The following is a 19820-nucleotide window of genomic DNA, read 5'->3' as shown; positions in this document are numbered from 1 at the left end:
CAGCCTTGCATGCCAGGGATGAAGCCCACTTGATCATGGTGGATAAGCTTTTTGATGTGCTGCTGGATTCGGTTTGCCAGTATTTTATTGAGGATTTTTGCATTGATATTCATCAGGGATATTGGTCTAAAATTCTCTTTTTATTCTTGTGTCTCTTCCAGGCTTTGGTATCAGGATGACGCTGGCCTCATAAAATGAGTTAGGGAGGATTCCCTCTCTTTCTATTGATTGGAATAGTTTCAGAAGGAATGGTACCAGCTACTCCTTGTACCTCTGGTAGAATTCGGCTGTCAGTCTGTCTGGTCCTGGACTTTTTTTGGTTGGTAAGCTATTAATTATTGCCTTAATTTCAGAGCCTGTTATTGGTCTATTAAGAGATTCAACTTCTTCCTAGTTTAGTCTTGGGAGGGTGTATGTGTTGAGGAGTTCATCCATTTCTTCTAGATTTTCTAGTTTATTTGCGTAGAGGTGTTTATATTATTCTCTGATGGTAGTTTGTATTTCTGTGGGATCGGCGGTGGTATCCCCTTTATCATTTTTTATTGCGTCTATTTGATTCTTCTCTCTTTTCTTCTTTATTAGTCTTGCTAGTGGTCTATCAATTTTGTTGATCTTTTCAAAAAACCAGATCCCGGATTCATTGATTTTTTGAAGGGTTTTTTGTGTCTCTATCTCCTTCATTTCTGCTCTGATCTTAGTTATTTCTTGCCTTCTGCTAGCTTTTGAATGTGTCTGCTCTTTCTTCTCTAGTTCTTTTAATTGCGATGTTAGGGTGTCAATTTTATGTCTTTCCTGCTTTCTGTTGTGGGCATTTAGTGCTATAAATTTCCCTCTACACACTGCTTTAAATGTGTCCCAGAGATTCTGGTATGTTGTGTCTTTGTTCTCATTGGTTTCAAAGAACATCTTTATTTCTGTCTTCATTTTGTTATGTACCCAGTAGTCACTCAGGAGCAGGTTGTGCAGTTTCCATGTAGTTGAGTGGTTTTGAGTGACTTTCTTAATCCTGAGTTCTAGTTTGATTACACTGTGGCCTGAGAAACAGTTTGTTATAATTTCTGTTCTTTTACATTTGCTGAGGAGTGCTTTCCTTCCAACTATGTGGTCAGTTTTGGAATAGGTGCAGTGTGGTGCTGAGAAGAATGTATATTCTGTTGATTTGGGGTGGAGAGTTCTGTAGATGTCTATTAGGCCTGCTTGGTGCAGAGCTGAATTCTATTCCTGGATATCCTTGTTAACTTTCTGTCTTGTTGATCTGTCTAATGTTGACAGTGGGGTGTTAAAGTCTCCCATTATTATTGTGTGGGAGTCTACGTCTCTTTTAGGTCTGTAAGGTCTTGCTTTATGAATCTGGGTGCTCCTGTATTGGGTGCATATATATTTAGGATAGTTAGCTCTTCTTGTTGAATTGATCCCTTTACCATTATGTAATGGCCTTCTTTGTCTCTTTTGATCTTTGTTGGTTTGCAACCGCTGCCTTTTTTTGTTTTTCATTTGCTTGGTAGATCTTCCTCCATCCCTTTATTTTGAGCCTATGTGTGTCTCTGCACATGAGATGGGTTTCCTGAATACAGCACACTGATGGGTCTTGACTCTTTATCCAATTTGCCAGTCTGTGTCTTTTAATTGGAGCATTTAGTCCATTTACATTTAAGGTTCATATTGTTATGTGTGAATCTGATCCTGTCATTATGATGTTAGCTGGTTATTTTGCTCGTTAGTTGATGCAGTTTCTTCCTAGCATCAATGGGCTTTACAATTTGGCATGTTTTTGCAGTGGCTGGTACCGGTTGTTCCTTTCCATGTTTAGTGCTTCCTTCAGGAGCTCTTTTAGGGCAGACCTGGTGGTGACAAAATCTCTCAGCATTTGCTTGTCTGTAAAGGATTTTATTTCTCCTTCACTTGTGAAGCTTAGTTTGGCTGGATATGAAATTCTGGGTTGAAAATTCTTTTCTTTAAGAATGTTGAATATTGGCCCCCACTCTCTTCTGGCTTGTAGAGTTTCTGCTGAGAGATCAGCTGTAAGTCTGATGGGCTTCCCTTTGTGAGTAACCTGACCTTTCTCTCTGGCTGCCCTTAGCATTTTTTCCTTCATTTCAACTTTGGTGAATTTGACAATGATGTGTCTCGGAGTTGTTCTTCTTGAGGAGTATCTTGGTGGCATTCTCTGTATTTCCTGAATTTGAAAGTTGGCCTGCCTTGCTAGATTGGGGAAGTTCTCCTGGATAATATCCTGCAGAGTGTTTTCCAACTTGGTTCCATTCTCCCCATCACTTTCAGGTAACCAATTAGACATAGATTTGGTCTTTTCACATAGTCCCATATTTCTTGGAGGCTTTGTTCATTTCTTTTTATTCTTTTTTCTCTAAACTTCTCTTCTTGCTTCATTTCATTAATTTGATCTTCAATCACTGATATCCTTTCTTCCAGTTGATCGAATCGGCTACTGAAGCTTGTGCATTCATCACGTAGTTCTCGTGCCATGGTTTTCAGCTCCATCAGGTCCTTTAAGGACTTCTCTGCATTGGTTATTCTAGTTAGCCATTTGTCTAATCTTTTTTCAGTGTTTTTAACTTCTTTATGATGAGTTCGTACTTCCTCCTTTAGCTCGGAGAAGTTTGATCGTCTGAAGCCTTCTTCTCTCAACTTGTCAAAGTTATTCTCCGTCCAGCTTTGGTTCATTGCTGTTGAGGAGCTGTGTTCCTTTGGAGGAGGAGAGGCACTCTGATTTTTAGAATTTTCAGTTTTTCTGTTCTGTTTTTTCCCCATCTTTGTGGCTTTATCTACCTTTGGTCTTTGATGATGGTGACGTACAGATGGGGTTTTGGTGTGGATGTCCTTTCTGTTTGTTAGTTTTCCCTTTAACAGTCAGGACCCTCACCTGCAGGTATGTTGGAGTTTGCTGGAGGTCCACTCCAGACCCTGTTTGCCTGGGTATCAGCAGTGGAGGCTGCAGAACAGTGAATATTGCTGAACAGCAAATGTTGCTGTCTGATCGTTCCTCTGGCGGTTTCATCTCAGAGGAGTACCCAGCCGTGTGAGGTGTCAGTCTGCCCCTACTGGTGGGTGCCTCCCAGATAGCCTACTCAGGCATCAGGGAACCACTTGAGGAGGCAGTCTGTCCATTCTCAGATCTCAAACTCCATGCTGGGAGAACCACTACTCTCTTCAAAGCTGTTAGACAGGGACATTTAAGTCTGCAGAGGTTTTTGCTGCCTTTTGTTTGGCTATACCCTGCCCCCAGAGGTGGAGTCTACAGAGGCAGGCAGGCCTCCTTGAGCTGTGGTGGGCTCCACCCAGTTCCAGCTTCCTGACTGCTTTGTTTACCTACTCAAGCCTCACAGTGGTGGGCACCCCTCCCCCACCCTCGCTGCTGCCTTGCAGTTCCATCTCAGACTGCTGTGCTAGCAATGAGTGAGGCTCTGTGGGCGTGGGACCCTCCAAGTCAGGTGCAGGATATAATCTCCTCTTGTGCCGTTTGCTAAGACCATTAGAAAAGTGCAGTATTAGGGTGGGAGTGACCCGATTTTCAAGGTGCAGTCTGTCACAGCCTTGCTTGGCTATGAAAGGGAATTCTCTGACCCCTTGTACTTCCCTGGTGAGGCGATGCCTCGCCCTGCTTCGGCTCATGCTCGGTGCACTGCACCCACTGTCCTGCACCCACTGTCCGACAAGCCTCAGTGAGATGAACCCGGTACCTCAGTTGGAAATGCAGAAGTCACCCGTCTTCTGCGTCGCTCATGCTGGGAGCTGTAGACTGGAGCTGTTCCTATTTGGTTATATTGGAACCACCAACCAGTCTGCTTAAACTACTTTTAATTGGTTTTCTACTACTTGTATCTAAATAAGGGCTAAGAAGAGGGACCATGTGTTTGCACTATACTATCAAGTGAGGTAATTGCTATAAAAGAGTCCCAAAAGGAGAAGAGGTTAAATCAGGCAGAGGTTGAATTCAGCTGCAAGAAGTCAGGAAATGGATTCAGGATGAGCTGGTGTTTGATTAATTCTTGCAGATTAGCATGGTGTAAGTAGTTTCCTATGACTGCTCTACCACAAACTTAGTGGCTTGACCAACACAAATTTTTTACTTCCAGTTCTGGAGGTCAGAAGCGGAGAATGGGTCAGCAGGGCTACATTCCTTCTGGATTTCTTGAAGAGAATTCATTTCGTTGCCTTTTCCAGCCTCTAGAGGCCACCTATATTCCTCGACTTGTGGCCTCATACTCTTATCTGCAAAGCATCTTCTAATCTCTCCCTCTCTGATTCTGACTCTCCTGCCTCCTTTTTCCCTGATAAGGATTCCACATCGTGATTACACGTTGGGCCTACCTAGATGATGCAAGATAATATCTCCCCTTCTCAAGACCCTTACTTAATTATGCCTGGTAGGTCCCCTTTATCACATAAGGTAACTTGTACAATCTGGGGATTAGGATGTAGACACCTTTGGGTGACTATTAATGTCTGGCTGAGGCAATAGCATTGACAAAGGCACCAAGATAAGAGAAGTATGTTAGTTCTTGAAAATAATTTAATTTTCCTGGAAAATATTTGAGAGATCATTGGGATTGAGGCTGGAAAGTTTGGTTAAAATCATATTATCTTGTAGACAGGGAAGGAATCATACTTCATTTAGTACTTAATGAGGTGCAAAGCACTATACTTTTTGTATTGTAGAAAAAGGGATGACTAAAACATTATCTCTACCCTCAAAAAGTTTACAATGTAGTAGGGAGAAAGGCGTCTATATGTAAAGTTCCCAGGATAGTCCTAGTTTATGCCTGTTGTGCCCCATAAATATTCATTGTGCCCCCTTTCACCTTCAAAATATCTTGGTCTGGATGATGAAATATGTCATCACCCTACCTAAATGGCATCATCATCAATATTTATTGAATATTACCATGTAGGAGCCCTGTGTTAGACCCTGGGAGAAAGCAAAAGATAGAGGCAACTTTTCTGGGCTCAAGGTGTTTACCATTTAGTTTCAGAGTTCAAAGATGTTTATAACATGATAAGATAACAAATAATATTTGGTCAACAAAGCAGCAGCATAAATGCTAAGCAAGAGAAACAGAAAATAGGTGCTACAGACAGCAAGAGCTGTAAGAAGAGGAGAGACATCCCTGCAGCCTGGGTGAGCTGGGCAGGCTGTGGCCAGTGAGATGCACAGTTGGCACTGGAGCTTCAAATGTAGGCAGGCTTGTGGAAATAGAGATGCACAGGAGGCACCCAGGCAAGGGCATAGACCACTTGTGATGTGTCAATAGAGATGGAGAAAATTGTCACTGTCTTGTGTTTCAGTATTTCACTGAATCCAAGATACACCCTTTGTTAAGAAATCCTATTATTTTATATACCACTAAAAAAATTGTTGCTAATCAGCTTTAAGAAACATTCTGATTTCAGAGACATTAAAATGTGAAAAAAAATCTATTTTAGAATCAGTGAAATAAGATAATATTTCTTCTCAAATTTAAAGATTCTTGCTAAAGTGGCTCACCTCTGGACTTAATTTCTTTCAATTTTTTAAAATTGTTATTTGTTGTTTCTAATCATTGGTCATCCTATAGCTTTCCCCCAAGGATATTTATATCTCAAACTATGGTACTACAAAAATGTATGTAGAATTTAATAAACATTCTTCCTAATAGTGTGATTAAAAGAATTCTTTTTATTCACAAACCCTCCCTTGGATCCTACTTGAAATCTCCAGAACTAGTATAGCCCACTTAAGATATTAAAAGAGCTATACATTTTAATTGGGTTGAGTCCAGATACAGTAATATATTAGTTAACCAACACATTTGCATGTATTAGTTTACTGTTTCCCAAACCTGCTGAATTACAGAATCACGTGTGGCTTTTGTTAAAAATGTCCCAAGCCCCTCCTTTGAAGATTTGGATCTAGTAAATCTTATGTGGTGTCTGAGGACTTCTATTTCTCACAGGCACTGGGTGTCTCATGATCAGGCATGTTTGGGAAGTATCAGATTAGGTAGTAAGGGGTAACCTGGTATCCTGGTGTGTTACATGGTGGAGTACAGCTGACAGGACACCATGGGGACACTTGCATGAAGGGGAGAAGCTATTGCATGAAACATGGGGCTCTGTGCACTAGGTAGAGAAGAGCCTCAGATTGGCCAGGGACAATTTGAGGTCACTAAATGCTTAAGTAAGGAAAGGAAGTCTGGAATAATAATTGAACTTTGAATGTGTTGAGTGCTTTGCAGCCTACAAAATGCTTTTACATTAGAGTCTTACTTGGTTTTCACAACTGGTCTGTAAATAAGCATGCCCTTTATATCCATGTTATTTCTAAATCACAGAGGTTAAGGTGTTCACTTAGGGTTCTATGGGAAGTGTCAGGACTGAGCCCTGAAGTGGATGCAGGAGCAGTGGATGAAGGGAGCCCTTCTCTTCTGATGCCATCAGCTGCTGACTTCACCACACATCTGACCTAGATGGTCAACAATTTTGTCCACCCTTTAAGCAACCAGGCACCTACTGAATGAACAAAGAGGATATGGACAATATCCCGCAAGTGCTAGAAAATTTAAGTTCTGCTAAATTGGATATTACATACATTCCCCCAGAGCTTGGCCTTACCCTATGGTTCAAATTGAGGTAAATTTTTCTGGTCATAATGATAATAATCCCCAACACTTAACATGTGTCAGATACTGTGCTGAATACTTGCTTTAAAGCTTCTCATTCATTTGACAGTAACCCCAAGAGATATGTACTTAACAGGGCCCTTTTTGCAGATGAGGAAATGAAAGTTCAAATAGCTCGAGACATTGGCCCATGATTGTTCTGCTGGTGAGTAGCAGAGTGAATACTCAAATTCAGGTCTGGTAGGTTCTAGGAATTGTGCTACATAACTTTTACCATCCCCCCAACTTTGACAGCCCATATTCACCAATGCACAGGCCAGCCTTGAGGCTTGAAACTGGAATTAACTGATCAAGGCACAAACTAAAAATCAGAAAAAAACAGAATACATCTAGCCTCAAATTCTCTCCACAGCTGCTTCCAGACTCTGTGGTCTTGCTAATGGTTATACCCTAAAGTCTTGATAATGATTCTATCATTATCATTCTGGTAATGGCTATACCAATGGGGTCAGGGCCCCACTCTCACATGTTCTAACAATATAGGTAATTTATAGAGGAGGATAAAAAATAGCATGAGTTTTTATAATTATATCCAAAATTTCCAGGTAATTTTACATTTGACTTGAACTTCCTTGAACTTTTTAAGGCCAGCTTCCATCTCTGAAGATACCGGTTCCCTCTTTTATGTCATGTGAAAAACTGGCTGGGCCCTGCCCTATTTCTGACCTGGCATGAATGCCATCTGATTTACTTAACCTAAGGCACCTGGGTGTAACTGGTTTTGTTAGACACATGTAAATATCTTTCTGGCAGATTACAGAAACCCAAGCATTATAATCTCTTTTGACATTCATTAAAAATAAAGGGTCTACTTGTTTCAGTGACATAATTTTTCAGAGATAAACAGAGGCTGCTTCTGTTGAAGTCACCTTTCGTAGAAGGTGAAAAAAATTGGTTAACAGTACTGTAATTGTGTTAGTGCATTCCGAAGGTAAAAACATACAAACAAAATGGAAAGTTTTAATTAGTGTAACTCTTTATAGTAAAACCCAAAAGCTGAAAAGAGGGAAAAAATTATTATTATGACATTATAGGACTAGAGGAAGCACAGTTTGGAGCAGCTTATCTATGTTGCCTGCTCACACCCAGGATGTGTCCTACCAGATTCTGCAGACCCAGAAACAGATTAGGGAGCAAGAAATTTGGTAAATTAATATATTTGGTGAGATGGGAAAGTCAGAATCTATGCTCAGCCACAAGGTGTGGCCTCAGTGAAAATGGAGGTGGATTTCTGACCCCTTTTCTAGGAGCTAGTAGAGTACTGGCTTCTCACTGTTCCTGTTTGGATGATAGTGGTGTCATTACTGACTGCCCATAAATAACCTCTAGGCCCAATTCCTCAAATTACTCTTAGCATCATGGTTTTCAACTATCCTCCTAAGCTCTCAACCAGAGGTCCAGAATCTCTCCAGGGTCACCTACTATGGTCCAGTCTCCAGGGATTCAATGGAGTTGCTAAGCTACTACTCAAATCCCCTGTCTTCTCCTTTTCTCTCCACATAACTCATCGTCAGTGCTCAGATATCCTTGTGTCAATGAGCTGTCTTGTTATCATCCCTGGATTTTTGCCCTGGTCACCCACTGGTTCATAGAATCTCCTAGCCACCCATGACCTCCATATCACTCTCCCAAGTCCCCCATACGCTCAGCAACCTCTTTCAGCTGCTTCTGTAGCCCTCAGACACATGCAGGACCTCTCAGAGATTTATACAAGTTGTCCATCTGTGTTAGTTTGCTAGGACTGCCATAACAAAGTACCAGAGACTGGGAGGCTTTAAACAATAGCAATTTATTTTCTCATAATTCTGAAGGGTTGAAGAACTGTTAGAATAGGCAGATTGATGCAAGCAGGCAGGAGGACCCCTTGAAAAAAGGGAGGTCTGGAAAATCTCACATGCCAGAGACCACCTGAAACACACATGCTACACAGGATCAGAGAGGAGGGCAAGTACCTATACAGGAAGGAACTCCCATTAAGATGCCCAGTAAGAGTATGCTCTGCAGTTAACCTGACAGAATGTAGCTAGATACATGCTGATAAGGAGGAAAGAGGGCAAAAGAGAAATTCCTAAGAGATACTCAGGTGCAATAAGTATAGGTTTGACTGCTATCCCATCTTCTGGGGGTGACGGTAATGAGCAGTGCTGCCAATAGGTAAAATTTGCAGCCAACACTGGGCTGTGCATGCATATCAACTGACAGTAAAGGAGAATCCCACAACCCTGGTGTGGGAACTAGGTGGGGGAAAGGCAGGGACTTAAGGCAATAGCGGACAAACTAGACAAAGAAAAAAGGTAGAGACTTAAAGCAGAGCTGGAAACTTCAAGAAAGGGTTCCACATAATAAAAACTGCAATGTAGAGCTCTTGGGGCTGCTGGCCTACTCACTCTTTCAGGAGCCCATTCTGCCTCATCTTTCAGAGTGTAATGTCTCTTTAAATAAACTCTCTCCTCTCCATTTCCCTTCAATAAAGCTCTCTGCTATCTTTGAACTGTTTCTTCGCTGAAATCTTTCTCCCAAAATGACTAAGGACTGAAGATTCCCCCCACTTTCTGGTAACAGAACAATATCAAGGTATCAGCAGAGTGGGTTTCCTCTGAGGGACACTCTCCTTGGCTTATGGATGGCCATCTTCTCTCCATCTTCATGTGGTTTACCCCACTGTGCATGTTTATGTCCTCATCTCTTTTGATAAGGACGTTGGTCAGATTGGGGCCAACCTCTGTGGCCTCATTTTAAATTAATTACCTCTTTAAAGGCCCTGTCTCCAAATGCAGTCATATTCTGAGGTACTAGGGGTGAGGACTTCAATATATGAATTTTAAGGGGGCAGGGACACACAATTCAGCCCATACCATCTAATTAAAGAAGTGTCTGGTCCCCTTGCCAGCATGACTCACCTGTTTGCAGATTTGACCCACCTGCTGGTAAGTGTGCCACACCTGCTGGCCGGTGTCATATAACTGCTCACATCACTTACCTGCCTACTGACAGAACCTGCCTACTTGCTGGGCTGTAAGAAACCCCTGACTTCCTAATAGCCACAGCCTGATTCCTGACATCACCTGTTTGCAAAGCTTCCCCACAACTTGTTTCTTACCTCCTCCAGCAATGCCTCAGGCCACCCCCCTTCTTCCCGAACCCTACTCTACTCACCTTCTAGCTGTTTCTTTCCTTCCCACTTCTTACTCTCTAGTCTTCACTCAGCAGCCAGTTGGAGCTTTTGAATTAGAAAATCATTTCCTGTGGCTCATTTGCTCAGACACTACAAATGTTCTCTCATATTCAGAATTAATCCAGTGTCCTTACTGTGGTTGATGGTGCCTCACAGGATCTGACCCCTGAGTAGTTGCGTATTTCCCAGACCTCAGTTCCCTCCAACTCACAATCTCATATACATCATCCTTAACAACCTGGCCTGGCCTACTACTTATTCTTTTTTGTTTTTTGAGACAGATTCTCGCTCTGTCACCCAGGCTGGAATGCAGTGGCATCATCTCAGCTTATTGCAACCTCCACCTCCTGGGTTCAAGTGATTCTCCTGCCTAGCCTCCTGAGTAGCTGGGACTACAGGTGCCTGCCACCACACTCGGCTAATTTTTATATTTTAAGTAGAGATGGGGTTTCACCATGTTGGCCAGGCTGTTCTCAAACTCCTGACCTCAGGTGATCTGCCCATCTTGGTCTCCCAAAGTTCTAGAATTACAGGCGTCAGCCACTGCGCCCAGCCTGCTTGTTCTTATTTCTTCTTCTCAGAGACCTTGATAAGCTCATTTATGCCTCAGAACCTTTGCTGCATCCTCACTGCCTAAACCACCCTCCACACAAAGCTTTGAATTTCTCATCCCCATATTCATTAAATCTCTGCAAGAGAAACTGTGTTTATTAATAAGTGTATACAATTGCTAATAACCCACAAAAGGCAGATTAATTGGAGAAAAGGCATACAAATTTATTAACATGCACGTGGGGAGCAAACCACAGAGTGATTACCCCCCCCCCCAAAGGCATTCAGAAGCCGATACACCATCTTGAAGATGCAGAAAGAATGGGGACTTGGATTGCGGCAAAACAGATAATGGTGGTAAAACAGGTTATGAAAGGGGGAAAAGATGGGAGTAGCTAGCAAAGGTGGTCTTGTTATATAATAAAACTCACAGGTGAAAGCTCTTAGAGAAAATAGATGGTAAATGTTTCTTTTAGACCTTTTAAGATAATCAGACTCTCAGGTAATTTTTTCTAGGTCCAGACAGGGGAAGGCCTCAGAGAAAAGCTGGCTGCATCTATGCAGATTATCTACTGATACAAATGCTGCCCACCAAAGACAGCTTTGCAGGGTTACTTCTGTTTGTTGGCTTTCTGACCAACCATCTCAAAATATGTCAAATAAGTATATTTTAGGATGAAATATTTTAGGGAGATTTCCTTCAGTCCTTATGTATTCGTCTGTTTTCACACTGCTGATAAAGACATACTCGAGACTGGTTAATTTATAAAGAAAAAGAGGTTTTATTGACCCACAATTCCACGTGGCTGGGGAGGCCTCACAATCATGGTGGAAGGTGAAAGTTTATATCTTACATAGTGGCAGACAAGAGAGAACTTGTGCAGGGAAACTTCTCTTTATAAAACCATCAGATCTCATGAGACTTATTCACTATCAAGAGAACAGCACAGGAAAGACCCACCCCCATGATTCGATCACTTCCCACCAGGTCCCTCTCATGACACATGGGAATTGTGGGAGCTACAATTCAAGATGAGATTTGGGTGGGGACACAGCCAAACCATATCACCTTACTTTGAAACTTTAAAATGTTTTGTATATAGTTGATAACTTTGGAGAGATTTGGGTTAAATGTTGTTAGATAGAGAGGAAAAGGAAGGGAAAAGAAAACAAATGGTGATAAGCAAAGAAGACTAAATTTAAACATATCCCATATCTTCTTGAATCAACCTGTTTGACCTGAGAATAGATCAGGTCAATTGAATAGCTGTGTCCCATTTCAGGAGGTGGCATTGCAAATGGGCTAGGCCTCTATATATGGCAAACATCTTTAGTAAGAGGTATTTCTAAGGAAATAGAAGAAAAACAAAAGTGAATGTCTGAAGCAGTCTACACACTGGTTTTTCTAGAGACTCTAAAGCATCTTCAGATGGCAGGGGCTATCAGATTTTTTCTGCATTTGTAGTTTGAATTAGGTGTTTAAGTGAGCTTTCTGAGTAGTCCATACATCATCAGGCATGAAGGCTGTTTATAAGTTGCTGTGGTGATTTCTTCTAGAGTTTAATTCAAGTTGTCTGTTTCCAAAAAAAAAAAAAAAGGACAGGTTTGATTTCTAGTGATTCCAAGTGAGAGAAATAGAAGAAAAATGTGAAAACATTAGTTTGGAGACTTGTAACAAGGAAAGAATTAAGGGTTCAGCCCAAATTGTAGGAAATTGTAAAAACTAAAAAACTACCAACAAGGCTATAATCGAATAACAAGTGTACTGTAATTTTCTTCTCAAACATAATTTTTTCTCTCCCCAGTTCCCCATTTCTACCAAGCGTAAGGAATAGTAGGACCAATTTATTTGCAAAATAAGTTTTAGTTTTATTGTATTTGGCTTCATTATTTGCATAAAATGCAGCAAACTCAGTGATTGACTATGTAGGTTTTTAAGTTGGCTTTGCTGGAGAAAATCATGAAGAATCTAAGATTAGACTTTTAAAAGGCTTGAGGCTAGAAAATCAAGCCAAGAGTTTGCCAACAGACTGTGCTTGTAATATCCACATGAATTGGGTAAATTCTTTTATTCTTGAGGTCCCACAAGATCTTGAAGTTCCTGGTCCTATCAGAAAGTGACATTCTTTACCTACCTACCTACCTCTTATAAGGTCAAATAAACCTTATAAGAGAACCATGTAGACAAGGTACCATATCAGTCTTTCCAATCTCAAAGCAGTCTGGTCATACCTGAAAATATGCCCTTCCAGTAAAAACCTTGGAAAAATAACCAGTGTCTCTAATCACATTCTGTTACAAAAGAAAACAGATTCTTATTGAAATTATGCAAGTAACTATGTTGCCATAAATTAAAAATACTCACAAATAGTTTCCTGTTGGGGTGATCAGACCCAACACCAAGTCGTGGGGGTGACAAAGTCCGGTGGAGTAAAAGGATTGAGAAAAAGACAGTTTGAGAGAGAAAGGTGGGACACCAGGGGAGCCATCACAATCATGGAGGCTACAAAGGCCCTGAGCTCTGGGAGCCCATGCTATTTATTGGTAATCCAACAAAGAAACAGGTGGTGAGAATGTGGAGGACAAAAGGTCAGGCGTATGATCTACAGCTGTGATGGTTTAGCATTTATATGGAACATGTTCTGCTACTTGAGGTAATGGAGAGCAGGTTCTTTTAACTCAAGATACAGTCGATCCTGGGAGAGCAAGGAGCAAGGAGCCAGCAAGTCTAGACCCGTTCCAGAGCCACAAGCCCTGGATTCTATCCAAGCCACGAGGGATTTTATGCCCTGGGCTTAGATTATGGTGGGTGAGGGTAGCCTTCCACCCTTTAGCACAGAATTTGGTATTCCAAAGGCCACAAGGGGTTTTAGACCCTGGACCCTGGACATGTTCCAAGACTCTTTTACATTATGTCAGACATGCAAGCCCTGCCTCAGCTTCTCCCAACGCTCAGCTTTTCCCAACAGTTTCCAAATTCTGGAGAAATCAGGTAAAGAGTAAGATAAACATTTCGACTTTGTTCACAAAAGTACACTTTACCCTATTGTTGTAAGCTACAAATAGCTCAAAAGAAAAAGTTTTCTTGACTCTGGAAAACTAAACATAAAAAGAATCAGCAATGTTTCAAACAAAGTTATAAAAAATTATTTCAGTCCTCTATTCATTCTCATGTAATTCATACTTGCTTTGATTGCTGTTGAGTTAGCAATCCTCATGAACACATCGGCTTTTTTTTTTTTTTTTTTAAGTGGAGACTGTTTCACCATTTTGGCCAGGATGGTCTCGATCTCTTGACCTCATGATGCACCCACCTCGGCCTCCCAAAGTTCTGGGATTATAGGCGTAAGCCACCGCACCAGGCAGAACACATCAGCTTTTTAATTAGAGTCCTGGAAGTTTTTAATCTAGTCCAATGTTATGGAATAGATTAAACTGTTATCTCCAAAGTTACCAGAAACCTGTATTCAAGAGTGTTAAATACTGGTCAGGATGCTTTCCAAAAATTTCCTTGAAGAAGAAGGAAATTTGGGACTATAGCCAATTATAAACCATTCTTCGAGAAAAATCAAAGTAAAAGAATAATTGTCTATGGGTGACAAAATACTTAGAAATATCTATAAAGACACAATTAATAAGAAAAGTTGGTTATTCCAGTGGCATACAACAATTTAATGTAATAATCATAATTATTACTGATGACATATCCTAAGACATGTAAGAATTTAGGGAATCTATATAACCTTGGGGCACATTAATAACATATTTATACAAGTTAAACACCATTTCTTATTTGACAATGCTTGCCATATCATTTTAACATACTAAATTAGCCTAATAAGTCTCTCTTGGACTTTCAGGATCCCTAATATACAAAAAGTTAATTTTAGGCCAAAGATCAAATTTGGAATTTGAAATATGATTTTGGAAAGTGCTCAAAATGGGAACACAAGTCACTGAAAAAAAACATTCATTCAATTAGCCAAAGTGATAATTCAAAGCTTTCAAAAGGCAAAAATCATATAGAGTGACAGGAGACTCAGCTTTTCAAACAATTAAAAGACCTGATAGGCAAGGTGTGGTGGCTCACACCTGTAATCTCAGCACTTTGGGAGGTCAAGGCTGGTAGATCACCTTAGTCAGGAGTTCAAGACAAGCCTGGCCAACATGGTGAAACCCTGTCTCTACTAAAAATACAAAAAAATCAGCCAAGTGTGGTGGTGGGCACCTGTAATCCCAGCTACTTGGGAGGCTGAGGCAGGAGAATCGCTTGAACCCAGGAGGTGGAGGTTGCAGTGAGCCAAGACTGCACCATTGTACTCCAGCCTGGGCAACAAGAATGAAACTCCGTCTCTCTCTGTCTCTCTCTCTCTCTCTCTCTCTCTCTCACACACACACACACACACACACACACACAAAGACCCAATAAAGAGGCAAACAAAATCTGTCTCTCTCTTCCCTTTTTTTTTTGCAGTTTACATAAAATGTAAACAAAAAATGTTTTACTATCTCTTATGAATATTACACAAAAATCATGTTCTAAAAAGAAAGTCAAATTTCACTTTTGCATCAGTGTATTATTAATGCTAACAATAATTTTAATAAAACCTTATAAGCAGATTCATGCAATCTCAATCAGCTTTGACCATACCCAATAATATTTCCATAAACCCTTTTTAACGTCTTATAATTTTCCCCATTTTCTTTATTTCCAACTTTCTGTATCCATTGAGTTTTTTTTTTTTTTTTGATGGAGTTTTGCTCTTGTTGCCCTGGCTGGAGTGCAATGGCGTGATCTCTGTTCACTGCAACCCCAGCCTCCTGGGTTCAAGCAATTCTCCTGCCTCAGCCTCCAAGTGGCTAGGATTACAGGCATGCGCCACCACACTTGGCTAATTTTGTATTTTTAGTAGAGACAGGGTTTTGCCATATTGGCCAGACAGGTCTTGAACTCCCAACCTCAGGTGATCCGCCCACCTCGACCTCCCAAAGTGCTGGGATTACAGGCATGAGCCAATGCACCCATCCCCACTAAGTTTTATCTATTATTATTTTTATTCCTTCAATTTAAGACAACTTTTAAAATCCTCTAAACTAACCAAAATTACTTTTCCTTTAACGAAACCCACATTTTCCTGCCTCCTTATATAACCTTTTTTAAACCGAAAATACTTCGTACTTTTCTTATGTACTTTGTATACAGAACTGTTTATTTTGTTAATATATCTAGCAATTTTAATTACACATATTAATCACAATGTTATCTTTTATTTTGGTAACCTTATTTTGTGAAAACCCTAGGAAATAAGCAATTTTAATTATGTACCTGATGCAGATCTTGCGACAAGGGACAGGGATGTGAAGACTATGCCTGGAGGATCCAACTCCTCCTAGCAAGGCCGGAAGGCACAACTGAGCCAGGGAGAAAGGGATTAGGCCCTGTTCCCAGGCCTCACCGTGGTCACTTGCCTAGACCTCAAAATCTAAAGGCTGAAATCCAAAAACATAAACTCACAGATTAAAAATGTCATAGAAGCAACAGTTTTATCACTTTAAAACATCTATTAGAGACAGTATACACCTGTCTGACAAATAGAACCAGGCAAAAAAAAAAGTCTAAATTAAATTCTGAAGACATTTATATTTTACCAATAACTTTTAAAATCACTTTATTTATGAAAGATTACTAAAATCATGTAAATTTGATAAACTTTTGGGCTAGTTATTTATGAGCACTCATTTATTTATAAATTAAGTTGGGACAATATATAAACATAGATGTGTACCCACGTATACATAAAAATACAAACATAAAAAAAGACTTTATAGCTTTGACTTTAAAATTTTAGTCATGAGACCATTGAAACTCACTAGTTTAAAAGGCATTTGGATTCAAACTGTACCTTTGTAAATGCAAAAGGATAAAGTTTATCTTTCTCACATAGGTAAAGCCCTCACTGAGTTTTAGATTAAACGTGGTAGCAAATTTACATCTCAAAGCACAGAGAAAGAGGATTTAGCTTTTTCGAGGAGTTTGGGTGTGTTAGAGGAAGATTAAAAATAAATGCCAAGGTAACATAAAATCATAGGATTTCATAAGGAAACATGCAGATGGGCCTAGAGGAAATTTAGAAACCTTTTCAAAATAACCAGCTAAACACCAGAAAGTCATATTTTGGAGACCAATCTATTTGAATAGGTGGCTTTTAAATTTTGTCTTCATTCTTCAACTGGACCACTGACCTCAGGGCAAAGCTCATTAACAAACTGGGCCCCAAAAAAGCATTGCAGGTTTTATGAAGGACCTAATATTTAAATATGTGAAAAGTAGGCACAGCTGGAAAGTATATCTAGATCTTTAAAAATCAAGGATTCCTGCCTGGCATAGTGACTCATGCCTATAATCCCAGCACTTTGGGAGGCTGAGGCAGGTGGATCACAAGGTCAAGAGATTGAGACCATCCTGGCCAACATGGTGAAACCCTGTCTCTACTAAAAATACAAAAATTAGCTGGGCATGGTGGCACGCTCCTGTAGGCCCAGCTATTCAGGAGGCTGAGGTAGGAACCTCAATCACTTGAACCTGGGAGGCAGAGGTTGCAGTGAGCCGAGATCACACCAATGCACTCCAGCATGGTGACAGAGCGAAACTCTGTTCCACTTTTCCATTGAATTCCAGGTGCCAAAAAATAGACACACATCTTGAGATGAGGGCTAGGCAGACAGTTCTTGTTACAAAGACATTGCCCCTAAGCTGGTGGGCAACCCAGAATCATTTGACCCACTTTGACAAGCTCATCTCCCATGAGAGTCTCATCCCTCTGTGGTGAGCACTCTCATAGACTCCAAGTGTTCAAACTGCACCTTTCTCATCTAAACACAAAGAAATACATAGCCGCCTGTAGTGACAACCATTTATTGCAATCACTGTCAGAACTTCCCAAACTGTAGTTCTTGCCAGTGACCCACCAGCCATTGCACACATAAAGGTCAAGTTCTCTCTTAGAGTACAAAGTAATTCTTGGCATCCCCAAGGCCAAAGAGATCAGGTAACAGAATGTAAAATAGAGCAGAGCTTTAGATCTGAGAGAACCTGCCTGTGACTCTTGAAACTCCACAAGGAAAACAGAAGACTTCAAAAGGGGGTGAGTGGCACCTTTTTCTGAGTTTCTTAAGGGGCCTGAGTCACTAACACTCCCTTCTAGATCTTTTCATGTGGTATCAAAGACAGTAAAGAGAAAGACAGCATAGGGAGGAGAAGTAAATAAAATAATTCTTGAGAAAGGAAAAGAACAGAGGAACCAAGCACATATTTAAAAGAGGTTTCAGTTGACTGAAAAAAATCCCCCCAAACGGGCCTTAAAAAGCAGGAAGACCTTTTTAGAAAAGTATATGTGTATATATAGCTTGAATATTGGCTTTTAATGAAGCTGACTTCTGACCATGGAGATCTTTTCAAAAAAATCCTTTTAAATCTCTAACAGATTTTAACCATGACAAACAACTGATATTTCTGGCTTTTAACTTTAAAAAAAAACAAAAAACAAAAAATATTCTCCCACCTCATAAGATCCAGAACCACCTCAAAGACAGCTCAAAGAAAGGAGTTTTATTAGCCACAAATGTGTTACAACCCACATCTGTCCAGCTGCATTCTCTTAAGGTCTCAGCGTCTCAGCTGACCATTTTCACACAAATGCCCAAAAGCCCCATATGCCCCACTCAAAAGCTGCCCATGAAAGAGAAAAGGACCAATAAATGCCTACTCCCAAAAGCCAAAAGTCACACAAACTTCAAACCAAAAGAGATTGATTCCCTGACCAGGAATCAAACCAAGGCTGCAGGAATGAAGGCATGGAATTTTAGCTGTCACACTGCAAGCTGGACTAGACTTCATTGTGAATCCTTCAAAGGGTCCAAAGCAGGCAGTTTTAATGTACAAGGGCTTTTAACTTTGTTTCAGGTCAGATTTTTGCTCTTTAATTTAGTCAAGGAAATTTCTAAGGCTAACCATGGTACTATTATGTGTCTTTCTTTCAATTTGGTCTTCCTGCAGGTACAAAGAAGTCAATTATTTAGAATAAGTGATCTCCAAATTTCCTTTTTTTTTTTTAAACATAGGAGTCTTTGCCTCTTTATAGAAAGCTCAGGGTGTATTATAATTTGCCAGGCTTGGAACAAAGTGGTGTTTCCTAGAGAAGGCATAGAAGAAGCAATCCCCCAAATCCCCCTCCCCCAAAATTCATTATCAGGGACAGTCTCAGATAGCAAAACACTCTTGTTGCCATAGACTAACAAGCAACAAGGTTGAGACAACAAAAGTCCCATGGTGATGGGACTTGTTAAGACAAACTCGCCTGAGAACTTGACACGTTCAGAACAGAAACTGTGCTGGCCTCAAGTTCCCAGCCATTTTTAGAATGGTCACCTGTCATGACTTGAAGATCATGCCCCCCAGATGGTGGAGACAAAAAGAATGTGCTCTCACTTCATCACAAGTCAAGCTCTCATGGACATAAAACAGGACGAGAGGAAACCTTATCCAGTACCCATCTTTCTGACAGAACAGCACAGAAAAACAAAGGCATAGGAAAATATTATTTCTGGAAGAAAAGGGATTAAATATGAATATGCATACCAAAAAGTACACCAGAGTTGTACTTGGCTACACCTAGAAAAACAAAGGCATAGGAAAAGATGATTTCTGGAAGAAAAGGGATTCAATATGAGTACACAGAGTTGTACTTGACTACACCAAGACTAGTCACACAAATCCTTTTCTCCTATTAATCAAAACCTTGCAGGTGAAAAAGAAACGGTGCTTTTTACCATTTGCTCCACCAGAGAGAGACAAACAGAGGCTGGGAGCCTGGTGGGTAAGAATCTCTTACCCTTCTGCTGGCTTGTCAGGTCCTGGGTTCCCTTAGCTGCAGCTTCCAGAAGAGTGGAGCTTTGGAATCCTGCTCACAGCAACAAAACAGTAGGAGCCAAAGGAAAACCTCCCCTTTGCCCTCTGAAGTTTTGCTGAAAAAAATCAACTCAGATGAATTGGAGAAAAGGCATACAAATTTGTTAATGTGCACATGAAGGAAAACCACAGAGTGACTACCCCACCCTCCAATGGAGTTAAGAAATGTATGCCATCCTGAGGTTGCAGAAAGAATGGCAGCTTGGATCATGGCAAAACAGATTCTGGTGGCAAAATGCATTATGGGAGGGCAAGGAGAGGAGGCCTGGCTAGCAAAGGTGGTCTTGTTATATAAATAAAACTTCACAGGTATCAGTCCTCAGAAAGAATAGATAGTAAGACTCTCATTAATCTTTCTTAGACAAGGAAAGGCCTCAGACAAAACCTAGCGGCATCAGTGCAGATTGTCTACAGATGTAAATGTCCCCTACGAAAGGCAGCTTTGCAG

The 19820-nt window shown here is 40.6% G+C and overlaps 1 long non-coding RNA gene across 2 annotated transcripts in view; it reads left to right on the top strand.

Moving 5' to 3' along the window:
• Positions 1–19820, top strand: part of LOC117980595 (uncharacterized) — a 33037-nt gene that overhangs the window by 6492 nt on the left and 6725 nt on the right. Inside the window, exon 2 of one of the 2 annotated variants that reach the window (XR_008625627.1) lies at positions 162–323. The exons of the other annotated variant lie outside the window; for it this stretch is intronic. This is a non-coding gene — a long non-coding RNA (uncharacterized LOC117980595). The remainder of the gene's footprint in view (positions 1–161; positions 324–19820) is intronic. 2 annotated transcript variants of the gene reach the window in all.

This window comes from Pan paniscus, chromosome 5 (assembly GCF_029289425.2).
Source record: "Pan paniscus chromosome 5, NHGRI_mPanPan1-v2.0_pri, whole genome shotgun sequence".
In the NCBI taxonomy this organism is placed as follows: domain Eukaryota; kingdom Metazoa; phylum Chordata; class Mammalia; order Primates; family Hominidae; genus Pan; species Pan paniscus.
The sequence above is the reverse complement of the archived record's forward strand: the minus strand, read 5'-3'. Positions and strand labels throughout refer to the sequence as shown.